Consider the following 14,574-nt stretch of genomic DNA (forward strand, 5'->3'; position numbering starts at 1 on the left):
ATACAAATTTCTCTGTTCCACCTCCTCCCTTTTGTTTTTTTAAGACAAGCATAGAAATCAAGAAAATTAGGTTATAAAAGCCTATGGCAGGTTAAGATAGCAATCTGAAACACCAGAAATTCAAGAAACGGAAGAAAGCACTGTTGTTTTCACAGAGCTTCAGAATTGCCCAGGTTATGTCAGTAGAGCATCTGGGATGATTGGCTATGCAGTAAAATGTAAGGCTGATATGCAACATCCCCGTACACAAGATTTTGTGCATTTGTATAAAATACACTTGTCAGGGAGACAAGCAAAATTAGAATTGGGTCAGATTACACCCACACTAAGAATTTTAATATTTTCATTCCTTGGCTTATAAAAATCTTCAACAAGAAAACAAAATCCCAAAATCTTAAAAAAACCCCCCGTGTATGTATAAATATATATATGCACTTGTCACCCAGTACTGAAACAACCACTTTTCAGTGAAACTCAGCAGCCTTTTAAGAACAGATACGCTAGACAGTAATTTAGGACAGAAAGTGAAGACTCAGACCAAATAGCAATCACGTGGGAAATTTCAAAGCAGTGGAATAAGACCTTTTTTTCCAAGTTTGCACTTGATCATGTTACTGGATTTGCTGGCAATATGGGATCTGTAATAATCAGGCATAGTCAAACATTAGGTAAGGTGGCAATTCCAGAACACTTTCAGGGCAACAATAATTCAGTGTAATTGGCTACTAAATTATTTAAAACAATACTTGCTATGCAGTAAATATTACTGTTAATTTATGTTGCATATCTCATTCACCTGACCCAAGTGTTCGGTGCATCAACTTGACACTACTTAATAGTATGATAAAACAAGGCTGCAGCCAAACCAGAGCAGCTGATAATTCTTCCAACTTTCCTTTCCCAGCTTATTGCCTGGCAAATCTTTTGAACTCTTCTCTTATGATCCCACTCAAACAGAGAAAAAACTAGTAATAACTAATAAACACACTGAACTGAAATCAAGGGTGCTTCAAAAAATCCTACCACATTAGCAAGTCAGAATTAATTTCAAAGAAGTAAAAAGAAAGTCAAAGACCAGACTTCATAATCTCCCACAAGGTAAATGCTATCTGTTTATGTACTTGGCTGAATTTGAAAAGCAAGGGTAGGGTAGCCAAGGTCATAACCACCATCAACAGCTGGAAGGTGACTGCAGAGTCTTCATTTCACAAGCACTAAATAGTTACAGTACAATCCCAAGTCAGACAGGTCAGAGAGATGCAAAGAGTCCAGCCAAGCACTGATCCCAAACTACAGTTAAACAGACAAGAATCTGTCCAATTTGTAAGAATGATGTATTAAAGAAAATCCTTGCACTGAATACCTTTTAATAGCCACTAATTTGCTTGGGACTAGTAATACTTCCCTACAGCTCTCCAGGAAAACTAGTGCCTTACTTTGAATCTTTGCAACTAGCAAATGGAAGCTCCTGCTGCAAAGGTAAGCCAGGCTTCTGTCTGTGCGACAATAAGCACCATCCCTTAGCAGCACTGAGAAACCTGTACTTTGCTACTTTGCAAATGCTCACCTTAAGCCAGCCAGATCTTATCCAGGATCACTGGTACTTGCATATCAGGACAGAAAAACATATGGAATGTGGGGAACAACACTCTAAGGGTCACATTGAATGCAGTTAATAAGCATTAACAGCCTGAAACATTCTCTAAAGCTGGACTCAAAGGCTGGTCAGGCAGAATCAGTTAGGACTGAAGCAGGGAGCCATACAATGAATGGCACCATGCTGTGCACTGCCTACAGAAGATGCCTGTTCTAGAATAAATCTCTGCATTTACACTCCCCTGTGTTTACTTTCACTGTTGCCTTATTTGCTGCTATTCTGATCCAATGAAACACTATGGCAAAAGATTTAAAGGAGACTCAAGTTTCTCAACATGAACTTTGAGAGAAGAAATGCGCAACAGACTACCAAGGAACGACAGACACTGCTGTAGAACACCTATGACTATACAACAACTTTTATTTAGGTGCATGAAACACAGATCCAGTGATCTAACAATATTCATCTAATATACTCAGAGATACCTCTAGACTCTAAGGTATTTAGCAAATAAAAAAACTGGCAAAAACGGACTATTCGACTGTAACCTTTCTGAAACAGTGCCACAAAGTAAGGAGGAAAAGTAAAACAAGAATACCACATGCATGAAGAAATGGAGAGCCTCTACTTTGGTGAAAAAAAGGCAGTTCTGATGTATTTGTATAAATTACACAAAAAATCCTCTGTCCTCATCCAATACAAAAAGGGGAAAATAATCCATTTTGCTGAGTCTAGAAGGAAGAGAAATTTGCCATTTTAAGATATGTGCTTTCCCTCAAAAAGAAGGTGGTGTGAACTAAGATGGCAGGAATAAAACACTGAAAAATCTGATCTTCTCTAAGCAAACATTCTCACAGAAATACTTGTTTCATGTGAGAAATAAGAAAAGTGGATACTGATTATCTGCCCAGTCTGAAATTGCTATCCATCATTTTGGTAACCGCTTGTGAGAAGCCTCCAGGAAATGTTTATATTTCTGGAATCAAATGCAGAAGTAAAAGAGGCTGCTGGGTATTGTTCATAAAACAAAACTTAACCTGGAAGGAATGATAGGTGTCATGTTAGTGACAAAATAAAGGCATTACAGTCTGACAACACTCTTCTGTCTGCAGTGCCATATGAAAGGAGGAAAACCCATCCCTGGGGCAAGAAGGCAAGAAAAATTCTCATACCCTAGAACCATGCTTCCCTTTTTGGGGAGCAGCAGAACAAGCCAAAAAATGTTTTCCTGATTAACTGTAGGCTTGCAGATGTGGTAACAGGGGGCACATGGTTCTCACTAGTCATGAGCCACAGAGGGAAAAGGGATCCAACCAAAGGAAGCTACTGTCACCTAAGAGCACACGGCATGGTGTTGCCTACAAGAGCATGAACCGTCACAGCGTGCACCTGTCCACGTGTCAGGGTCTGACTCTACAGCCCTGCTCAGAACGACTTCGTGTGCGGGACAGAATGGCTTTGAATGCTCAGTGCTGTTTTGTGTAAAAGAACACAGGTGGTACTGTGACTACTGTATCCTGAATGGAAAATTTGCTCAAAGTTGCACGAAACGCTGAGATGGTACTGAAAATTACCAGTTAGATGAAGATAAAAACTTTTAGGCCACGTATAGCTTAATATAAATCACTGGACTGATTGTTTTGCTATAATTAAACTGACATACAGATACGATTGTCCTTTAATAAACAGAAATCGAAACAAAATGAGGTTCATATTAAGTCTCAAAGAAACACAAAAAGATAACAAATTTGTTTTCACTGTTATTACAGATTAAATAAATATCGTGATAGGACATTTTAACATAGGACCTTTCGATTCCCTCCATTTTGTGAAATGTGCACAAGCAGGCTATAATTTTGTATTTTGAATTTAGTAAATGAACGACATTGACTGTGCAGGCATTTTTGGTACTAATGAAGCATGAAGTCTTGTGAGAACTATAAAGTCACCCAAACCCTCATGTTGGAAGTGCATCAGGATTCAATTCCAAAGGCAATTACGTCCTAGCTTTGTATGAAACTGACAAATGGTATAGTTTACAAAACCTGACCTGCTTATTTAAACTTATCAACAGATGGCATTATAGCCAAAGTCTGAAATATGCTCATGTCAAGGGAGGCAGTATCTTTGTGGGCATAACAGGCTAGGATTGAGCATAGCTAGTGCTTTGCCAGATTTTAATAAGACCAACGAATCAAATGTTTTTGTTGTCTGCTATATAAACATATAGGGAAAAAAAAAGCATTGAGAAATACTATGCAAACACTGCAGACACCCCTTAGACAGTCTGAAAATGTGTTCGAAGTTAGGACCAGTTTGTTTATTTATGATGCTGTGTAAGGTAAAGTGGGGAATATGTAACACCTGTCAAAAGAAACAGTAAATGATACCGAGAATACTGGTATACATAAAATACTTTTGAGCTGGAAATTATTTCCTTTGTAATAAGACTACTAGAAAAGATTTATTCTAATAATAAGCCAAATGTCCCATGACAACCCTCCCAATAACAGATTTGAAGTAAAAAGTAAACCAAGCACTTTGAAGAAGTGCAATGAAAATACATCACCACAGCAGAAGCATCTCTGCAGCACCCCTCCACCCTCAGTACCACTATGCAATATTTCACCGTTGGAAGTAGGAGCTGTAATTCCAATCATATGCCATGGCAGGAGAGAAATCTTTGACATTTGCTTTAAGAATATTAACAGAACAATTACTCTTACACTGAGAAAGGTATAGGGTACTTGGTTTTGGAATAAGTCAAATTTATGAGCACATATCTGGAATGAAATTTTCCCTTGGAAACTGGGAAGCCTGCAGCAGAGAAACAGTATGTAAGAGCAGGTATTTCCCACAGCCCCATGAGAGGTTGAAGGATTTCCATTTTACCTGCCTATCAGAATAACATCCAGTAATAAACCTTCAGCACAAGATATGCAAACACTGATATAATACCCAGATTGTCTCCGAAATTAAGAGACAACATCAGAAGTAGATCAGCATGCAGACTATCTTGGTCAGATGATCTGCACAGCATTGCAAAGGCATATACAGAAACCCAGGCTGAAAGAATGCAACATGCTTATAAATGAAAACTGTATTATTATTCACATTAATAAAATGGGTCTCTCGGTGAAAAATTACTATTAGCCTTGCATTTCAATGACAGCAATAGTGAAAAGCTTCTATGGTAGAGACAGGAACGTCAGCCACGTACAGGGAAAATGAAAATCTGACTGCAAGTGGTCAGAACTTGTTCACCAAAGGCTGAACCACTGAAAACAGGTTAGTCAATATGAACTCTGTAATAATTGCTGAACAAACCACAACCCACTTGTGGAAATGGGTATCAAGCACTAGCAAGAACTCTGTACTGAATTCATAGGAAAAAAGGAAATTGGTATCAAGTGCAGATTAGTTGTATACCACGTGCCCAAAATGTACATAGAGCACATGCTCCCAGAGTTGAGTTTACCAAAGCACTGCAGAGAAGCCTGTTAAAGAGGAGTCTGAGAGCAAAGCACAGCTGAAACTGAAGTTGGAGAATGATCAGAAGAATCAAATAATACTGTGTGAGGCTCATAAATTAAGTTTCAACCACTGTTTTAATATAATTCCTTTTTATTATTCTTTTAGCTGTTATTCTCAAACTGACAGAACTCTCTTCCAGTAGACAAAACATCTGACAATCCCTGGCCTGGCTCACAACTCGCAAAGATTTGTACCACGCTTGAAGGTCAAGAGGATTCAGAACCACACTGCCACAGACCACACACCCATTAATGGTTTCTCCTTGCTTAAAACACTAGTACTGCTGCTTGGCTTTCTGCAACCTACTCACAAAATGCTCCATTTTGTGTATCATCCTGAAACTAAATCTTCTGTTCATCTCCTTACAAACACTGGAAGAAGTCCCTTTCTTCCACACACATGCTTGCCACAGTTGTCACCTTTCAGCTTCAGGTAAATATCATTCTGCTCTAACCTCGAACATTCCAGTCTTCAAGATGCTGTGTCTTTGCTTATGACAATCTGTATTCCTTTTGCAATCATCCTTCTTCACAAAAGGAGCCAGGGAGAGTGGGGTACATATAGTAAGATGACTACCTTTGAGTATCAGTTAGACCTTTGGATAACATTCAAAAATGCAAATAATGGCTATTTGTATATTTGAAAACAGCTAATTGCAAATACGCAATTAGCAGTGCGACTCAATGATCTTAAAGGTCTTTTCCAACCTTAATAATCCTAGGATTCTATGAAATAAGTACTTTCCAGTATGTCTGGCCTCTATTGGCTGGCAATATTCCTGTGTGTATCAAGGTATGAGTCAGCTGAGGAAGAATGCAAAGAGATGTTCATGCAAAAAATGGAAAAGCACAATGTCATGCTAGTGTTGCTGGCAAAGCAAAGGACAATGCAGTAAGAGACAGTGACAGATAGGGGAGAAACAGAAATGTGAAGGCCCCTTAGAGTGAGCACAACAAGCTGGAACCTTATGTGGTGGACGATAGCCAAAGCACAGGCTTGTCAAGGAGGAGATGGCAACGTGTTGAGAAAGCATGCCAGGAGGACAGCTTCAGCAATCATGTTTTTTAAGAAGATGAGAAGGTAACACGGTTGTCAGAGGCCAGCAAGAACAGCTTACAGTAACAGAGATGGTAAATGAAGGAGGAAGCATAAGGGTTACCCAAAGAGACTGAAAAAGAAGCAGCAAAAGATTCAGGCCATGAACAGGAAGATGAGTCCCTACACTGTATGTTCAGAGCAAGAACATATTATAGAGGCCCAACTGTGGAAGCTTGCAGCAGAGGAAAGCAGGAAACAAAGGCAAATCTCAAAGGAGCTTTCTCGAGTTCCATAGTGGCCTCAGGGGTCTTAAACTTGCAGCAATTAATTTTAAAAATATGTTAAGGTAGTATGCAAAGTTGCATAATTTAATATCCCTGGCATGAAGGAGGTAAAGAAAAGCAAAGAGAGGATAATAGAAGTGGTCATTGTGTCTAACTTATGAAAAATAATGAACGGAGGGAGGTAAATAACTTAGTGCAGAAGCTACTGAATGAATGACTAGAGTAGTTAGAAGGGAAACCAGGAAAATACTGTCACAAAAGTCAAGGGAGGACAAGATTTCAAGACTGGGCACGATCAAGTGTCAAAAACAGCAGGGAAGCCAAGAAGGTTGAAGATGGAATAGAGACCCTGAGACTTGGCCAAGAAAAGGTCATTAGAGATCTCAGGAGAAGCTTCAAGGGAATGAGAATATCTATACTGAAGTCAACTTACAAAACAGTTCTAGACTGCACACAATCATACAGGATCTTTCAATTTTGGAGTGACCGGTCCCTCAATGAAACAGAAATGTATTGGGGCATCATGCTTTCACTGTTTCCTAACAGCACAAAACCCAGCATATATAAGTTCTGAGTTCAACACCACATTGTAATTAGGGCAATCAGCAGCAAGAACAGGCAGCCATTATAAAGTGGTTTTCATCCTTATACTTTGGAACCCTTATAAAAGATCAATAACCTATTCCAGGATAAATGGGAAGCCATGCATGGAGAAGCATGCAGCCCAAGGTCAGCCAGGAAAGGAGTAGCAGAACCATGCAGACAACATTGCTCTCCCAAAATCCAGACCAGTTCTCTACATTCAAACCTTGTCTGCTCTGTTCAGGTGGAGATAAAAAGAATTTCAGATATAACTATTTTAGCAGCTTGTTTATTTTTCTCTGCAAGTTCCTGATGGGGAGGGAGAATTTGTCTTGGTTTTACTTAACAATAGTTTTTTTAGGGGAAACGGAGAATTCAGAAACTTTGCTCCTTTAATTTGTGACCACAAAGTGTTCTGATTCTTTCCCAATTATTCAGATTTGAACTTTTAACAGTAATTACATATTTCTGCTATAATCAGCCACAGTCTTTATAGAGCAGAGAGCATAAACAAAATTTGAATTGCTAATGGTAAAAAACAAAAAAGCAAATATTTTTTTTCCTCAAGGTATAAAAGCTCTCACTCATCATCTCACCCTGTCCCTCATTACTCACTCTCTCTTATACATAAAAAAGGCCAAAAAAGAACACACATTCCCTTAGTTCTTGATTTCACATCAAATAAACTGACCAGCTCAGAAAGATGAGGAATAAGGTACAGGGCCTTGCACAAAATGTTCAGCCCAGTTCTGAAAACCAAGATCCTCAAGTGCTAGAGGGAACCAGAGAATGTAATGGAAGGGTTTTTCATTCTAACCAACTAAAATCGAGCTATTCCTGAGGAAGGAAAGGGGCCAGAAGAGAAGGGAGGGTGGGAGACTTAAATGAGTTGGACTATGGAGACCAAGTGCCATTTCCCAGCCAAGCAGAACTGGGTATTATCAGTGATAAAGAAAGAAGTTTCTTGAGATAACCTCAGATAAAAAATCCTATGTGCCCACAGGCATATAATCTAACAAAAGGCAAGCCAGGAACAGGTCAAAATGCAGATGTGGAAGTAAGACCAGAGCCTGTGAGATGCAGTAAAAGACTCCTGCCAGTGAAGAATCCTAGAGAGGAGATGAGGGATGCTTGCTTGATGAAGAGAAAAGCAGCATTTTAGGCTTCTAGGACCACAGGACAGAATGCCACAAGAGAAAAGAGATGCAAAGAGCAGGAACAACTGAGAGGAGGAGTGGGTGCAGGAGGAAATGCGAGTCAAGAAGTAGACAGGCTGGAAACATGCCGGGCCTTAAAGGTGCAGGAGAGGAACATGAGTGCCACATGATGCTATGGAGCCCAGGGATTCAGGAAAGGTCGGGTACTACCAAAATCTCTGCTGTCTACCTTTAAATCTGTGCTGCCTACCTAAGTAAGTATCAGGTTCATAACAGGATGGGGTGGAAGACTGGGCAGGTCAAAGACAGATGGATAAAACGACAATCTAGTCCGAATCTTGGCAAAGCATCACAGGATACAGCATTAGATTGGTCTTAAAGCTGATTGTGAGATCTCCAAATTTTGAAACATTCACAGTATTTTGCATTTCACTTCAAACTTAAGATGAAAATTTGCAATTAGTTAATTGTGAAAACATACTGCAGCATGCTTGCTCTCTCTCAGTAACACACATACACAGATGGCCTTTAAAAGTGAAAAACATCAGTACAGGGCAGAAATATGTTACAGAGTTTTTACATTCATCACATATCCCTTAGAAGGAAGAAGGAAACAAAACCAGCAGAACAGATAGCAAGTAGCAATACTGCCTCCTACAAAGACAATAAGCATTTGGAGGTTGAACACATCAACTGGGTATTCTTGTTAAAATAACATGTGCAACTGCCAACAATACAGCAAATTAAAGGCTTTTCTTTAGGCTTCAGAGTTAACACAACTGGAGAGCTCAAACATGTTAGCTATCACATTAGGCTGCCCATTAATCTAGGGACTATTCATCTTCTCTAAGATGCCTTCCAGACCAAAAACAGTATCCTTCAAAGTTTCAGTTCTGAAGCATCACTCAGAAACAGGTTTGGCAAATGGAGTACTACAACACATAGAAGGTTCTGTGTGAAAGTCACTGATTACTATTCTACCCAAGGTTGGGAAAAGCAAATGGAAAAATGTGTCCAGAACCATTTTTCATCTTTTGGTTGCTAATGACTGAGATCCAATTCCTGCCTAACAGCTGTGTAAAATGAGATAATCAGCTCAGTCCTGCTATTGAGGGACAGCTGTCCATATCACAGTTGCCATTAACCACACCTCCTTTCTGACATTTGAAGTAAAGGGCCAAAGATCCAAACTGGGATTCAGACAATCTCCCACTATATGAAGGTCAGCTGAAGTTTAAGGGAAGAGGTAGTAACCTGTACCTATGTGATAAGAATAAACTTCTTCAGAGACACCAGCATTCAGCTGTATTTTTAGAGGGGGGAGAGAAAAAAAAACCCAACAAAAAAACCAAACCAGAAGTATTACACTTCTCTCTGACTGAAAAACTAGATCCCAACTCCTCAAACTGTTTCATTCTTTCATTCCAACTTCTTGGACTCCTTATTCTATCCTAGAAACTTGCCTACAAAACCACATTTCAAGATGAAACCCAAGAACTTATAGAACACATACTTAAACAGTATTATAACTTCATGATCTCTCAGTAATCCTTTTCCCATAACTCTTTAGACCATCTCATTTCATTTTGCTTAAGGGCTTGACCTGAGAAATGCCACACTATCAGTTCTCAGATGGGAGCTGACTGCCCACAGGACAGGATTAGACTGCTTCAACTTAAAAAGTCAACTTTTGGAAGCATGAATGTCCAAATTTAAATTTACAGAGCCATATACACACAACTGAGTGTCTCTTTCCTCAAATGTAGGAGGCTTCGTTGCTTCTGTTGAAGCCAGGTCTGCGTTCCTGGGCATTTACAAGAAATGGGCTATTTACTTAGGTTCATTAATGTGGTTTTTAAAGTCTAATTTTAGGTGGTCAGGTTTAACATTCTTAATGTAAACTCTTACAACACTTGCATTTTATTGTGCCCATAAAGTATTCTGCACTTTCATGAAAATAAATAATACTCTCCTTTTTTCTTGCATAGATACTTTTGTATAAAATAAATGGTGCAGAACAGCTGCAGTATTCTACCTCAGAGGAAGCTGCATTTTCACCTGTGATAAACATTTGATGTGAATACCATGATCACACTGAAGAGCTGTGCTCTCAAAAAATTATTCCCTATAATTTATGAGTATGTCCCAGCTTTTGTATAGCTGGGTTTTAGATTATGAGATCTTCAGAGCAGAGATTGTCTTAATTTTGTGTCCAAGTCAGTACTGAATGCCTTGTCAGCAATTAACAAATAAATAACAATTAGTCTATAGCACACCACTTCAAGCTTTTTATGTCTGTAATGAACATCTAAAAGCTCAGGCAGCAAATACAGAATCTTTATCATTAATGGAAGAAAAAAAAATGTTTCATGTGCACAAAGGTAATTGTTGTGGAAGAGCAGAATTTTTTTAAGGCTGGCATACATATTCTGTAAAGTGCCCAGGCATCCATCAGAAGCAAAAGCACTTGAAAAATGTCAAGTCATTACTGTGAGGAAGGGGGCAGCGTGAGGTAAATTAACCTCAAGAGCATGAAAAGTCAGTTTATCCCCTTGAATGTACAAAGGCCAAAATGCCTCAGTTATCTCTTCCCTTGTGCTAGATAACACAGCTCTACTCAAAACAGGCTGATTGCATAACTATAGGGCAACAGGTAGGAGGGCATCTAACAGTGCCCCCAGAACACAGGTATGCTTGGTGGTTCAGCCTTCCCTGAGAAAGAGCCACCTTCTGAAGCTATGGCTAACTGACAAAATTCTCTGCCAAAATGGGGAATCACTTTGGCATCTTTTGTCTGATCTTGCTAGCACATTACACCAAGGAGTTCCTTCTTCAGGGACTCCCTGTTTAACCACTGCTCTCCCAAATGGCTTCCAAAAGGGCTCCCTGTCCTGACCCTTTGATCTTGGATTTCCTCACTGCTATCTCTCTAGAAACAGTAATACCTCAGGTGAGATATCCTTAAGCATGATTCTTCTGCTACTGGAATCTGCTTTGGCTTTATTTGAGATGAAGTCTCCCTCAGACTTGATTTCTCAGGAAACCACTACGTTGGTGTCAGAATACTGATTTGTGGCTGGGAATTAACTGCCTCATTTACAAAAAGCACCAGCGTGCCTCACTCACACAGCACCAGCATCAGGATTCACATTCCTAGCCCCTGAACGCAGCATAAGACACAGATGAAGACTGGTGGCAACTGAACGGCTTCTTTTGGCTTCCAGGGCAGGTTCCACCAGCATAGCTTTCATTCCCAGGCCCCTGAGCACCACAGGACCCACTCTCAAGGGCACTCATTCCAGAATTCATCCCACAGTCCCTTAGGTCCATTAGGACACGCATCTCAGAGTACCTGCATGGGGATCTGTACATTCGGACCCCAAGCACAGAGAGGTCTGCACCGCACAATGGTTTTATTCCCACAGTTACAACCATAGTAGGACCCACATGGAGATCTGACACTCCACCCCACAGGTGCATCCTTGGACACTGGCACTACAAATCACTGCTCCTGTCTCCTCAAAGCTTTTTTTGGCCAGTATTATCGTTCTCAATGACCCCTAAATGACAGAAATCAAGTCACACCAGTGATGATTAAGGCTGAGCCTAGGACGAATAAACCAGGGAAAGAAAGTAGAAGGGAAAGGGCAGAGAGGTTTCTTACAATTAAACAGAGCTAAGGTCTCCCATAAGCTAAACAGTGAGGGAAAGAATCAGGTCAATTCCATATAGCATATAACGGAGCTAAACGACTGAGAAAGAGACACAGAAAAGAAGGTTGGGAGAGGTTCAGAAACAGAAACACCTGAAAGATTAAAAGCAAGCAGATACAGTGAGAGAAGAGACATAGAAAACAAGGACAGAAGGCGAAAGAGGACAGCTAGGAATAGAGAGGTGATATAATGTGGTCACTCACTCTGTCTGGAAGATTTTCTGGAGGGAGGTGGATTATCTTCAGTGCTCGTTGCTGGGGTGCTGCCCTTCACACTCCTTCTCTGAGACCCATACTCAGACCGTTGCTGTCAGCTATTCCAAGGGCTTCTTCAAAAAATATTTCGAGGGCGAAAGGATTGTGGATGAAATCAGGATCTTGAGTATTAAAACAATCTGTTTGGGACTGTCAGTCCCCTAAAACTGCTGGTTTTATCCCGGGATGGAGATCCTCTCTCTCTTTTGGCAGCTAACTACTAAAGGGGTGTTCCCCTGGGAAACAGCCTTTTCACTGACGGTCAGATTATTTCAGAAATCAATTTCCCCAACCTGCCTACCAAGAAATCTCTTTTCTCTAGATACACCTTGTCCTTAAGGGGGGAGAAAATCTCTTACTCTAAAAAAATTCTTGCTATGTCTGTGGATATTATCAGCAAAATCTGCCTTTTCCTCTCCCTGTAACTAGGAGGTGTGTCTTCTCTCCTTGCACGGGGTATTTGAAGAAAACCCTCTCGGGATTAGGGGATGAGGGATCTTCCTTGGGATGAAGGAGGATGAGATCAGTATTGGAAATTACCTTTATCTCCAGTTACCAGCAACTGGAAAAGGAAAGAATAGCTAAATCTCTCTCTGCTTTCTCTCCCTTGTTTTGCTCTATCACCAGCTGAGCAGATGTAAATAATTAAAATTACTAGGTAAGTATCTGCAGCTCCTGCTTATTTCTGTCTTGGGAACTGCCTCTCCTGGGCATACAGGATTTCTTCTGTAAAGACTCCCGTTACTACCTGGTCTGGGGAAGGGCTGTCTGCTCTGCTTGAGAGAGGACTTCCCTCAGTAGCAGGAGAGAGTAGGCAGTAAGGGTTATTCTCACAATCCTCAGAAACTGGGGTCGGAGGACACCTCTCCCCTTAACAAGTATTGAGGGAGCTTCAGAAGGCTCTATTCCACAGCGAGGAAGAGCAGCCCTGCTTCTAGGTAGTTACTAGGGCTGGGTGCCGGAGGCCTCTGCACACCCTTGGCTCGTTAGTGGGGAAGGGGGCAAGTGTTAAGCTCCCTCACCAGCTGCGGGGAAGGGGCCTGGCGGGGGGGGCCGCCGGGGTGTCCGCACACCGGGCGCGGGGCTGCCTAACGGGGCTGCGGACGGGGCGGGGGGCGGCGGACACGGTCTCTCCCCCACCCCGGCAGGCTACGGGGGTGTCCCCCCACCCCGGCCGCTGTCCCTGGCTTCCCCCCAGGCCCCAGCTCCTCCTGCCCGGGCTCGGCTACCCCGGGAGGCCGCGGCGGCTCACGGGCCTGCGCGGCGCCTCCGCCGCCTTCCGCCGGGCCGCGGCTTCGTCCCCGGGGGGCTCCCCGGACTCCGGTGCGGGGGGCCCGGCCCGGGCGGCGCTGAGTCTCTCCAGGCCCCGCCGCTCCCGCGGCTGCTGCTCCGGGCTGCGGCTCCACTGCAGGCCCCAGCTCCTCCCCGGCCGCCGCTCCGCCTCCCCCGGCTCCCCCCGGCCGCGGCCGCCCCCGCCTCCCCGGGTTAAGGAGGCGCCGGTGCGGGGAGCTGTAGGTGCCCGCTCGCTCTGCCAGGTGGAGGGGAGGAGCTGCCTGCCCGCCGGGACCGGCCAAGACCATCCCCGGCACCGGGGCTCGATTCACCGCGGCGGTGGCCTTGGGGTCCCCGCCCTCCGTCCGCTGCCGGCAGCCGCCTCTCGCCGCTTTCAGCGGGGGCAGCGGCTGCGGGATCACTCCTGCGATAGCCGGCCATCGCCCCGGCACGGGGGCTCGCAAATGGCCACCCTGGGCTGGGGTCTCCGCCCTGGGTGACTCGCGCTGCTCACACCGGCCACGCAGTGGTGGTGCTCTGTTTCAGCCCTGGGTGCTCTGAGGCAACTCCCACCCCAAAACAATGCAGCTCTCCGTCCCTAGTAATCTTCCCTCAAGCTTTGTGTGCGTCAATAACCTATTGCAGGGACATCACCAGATCTTAAAATGTGTTTCCACCACAACCCTTTTAAAAGTCTCATTGCTATCTCTCCTGTGTGTCACAGTCAGCTAGAACCATATAGGAAACCCCATTAATTCACCCCATTAATACGTATAAATATCTAAAGTGGGGGTGCCAAGAGGATGCAACAAGGCTTTTCTCGGTGGTGCCAACCACTAGGATGAAGAGACAGAAGCTGAGGTACAGGAAGTTCCACCTGAACACGGGGAAGAACTTCTTTACTGTGCAGGTAAACTGCACTGTACAGGTTGTCAACTGGAACAGGCTGCCCAGAGAGGTTGTGGAGTCTCCCTCACTGGAGATACTCAAGAACCATCTGATTGCAATCCTGCACAATGTGCTCTGGAATGACCCTGCTAAAACATGGAGGTTGGACCAGATGACCCACTGTGGTCCCTTCCAACCTAACTCATTCTGTGACTCTGTGAATTACACTCAGTGCTGTCCCACTTTCACCCAGCT

At 42.9% G+C, this 14,574-nt stretch overlaps 1 protein-coding gene across 4 annotated transcripts in view; it reads right to left on the minus strand.

The window, feature by feature from the left end:
- Positions 1–14,574, minus strand: part of FOXJ2 (forkhead box J2) — a 30,933-nt gene that overhangs the window by 13,810 nt on the left and 2,549 nt on the right. For 2 of the 4 annotated variants that reach the window (XM_082279176.1, XM_082279173.1), the window contains exon 1: positions 12,109–13,573. The gene's annotated coding sequence lies outside the window, so the exon portion shown is untranslated. Of the gene's footprint in view, positions 1–12,108; positions 13,574–14,574 lie in introns of those variants that run through there. The other 2 variants (XM_082279174.1, XM_082279175.1) reach the window with 2 other exon arrangements.

Source organism: Coloeus monedula (genome assembly GCF_965178545.1).
Source record: "Coloeus monedula genome assembly, chromosome: 3".
Taxonomy (NCBI): Eukaryota; Metazoa; Chordata; class Aves; order Passeriformes; family Corvidae; genus Coloeus; species Coloeus monedula.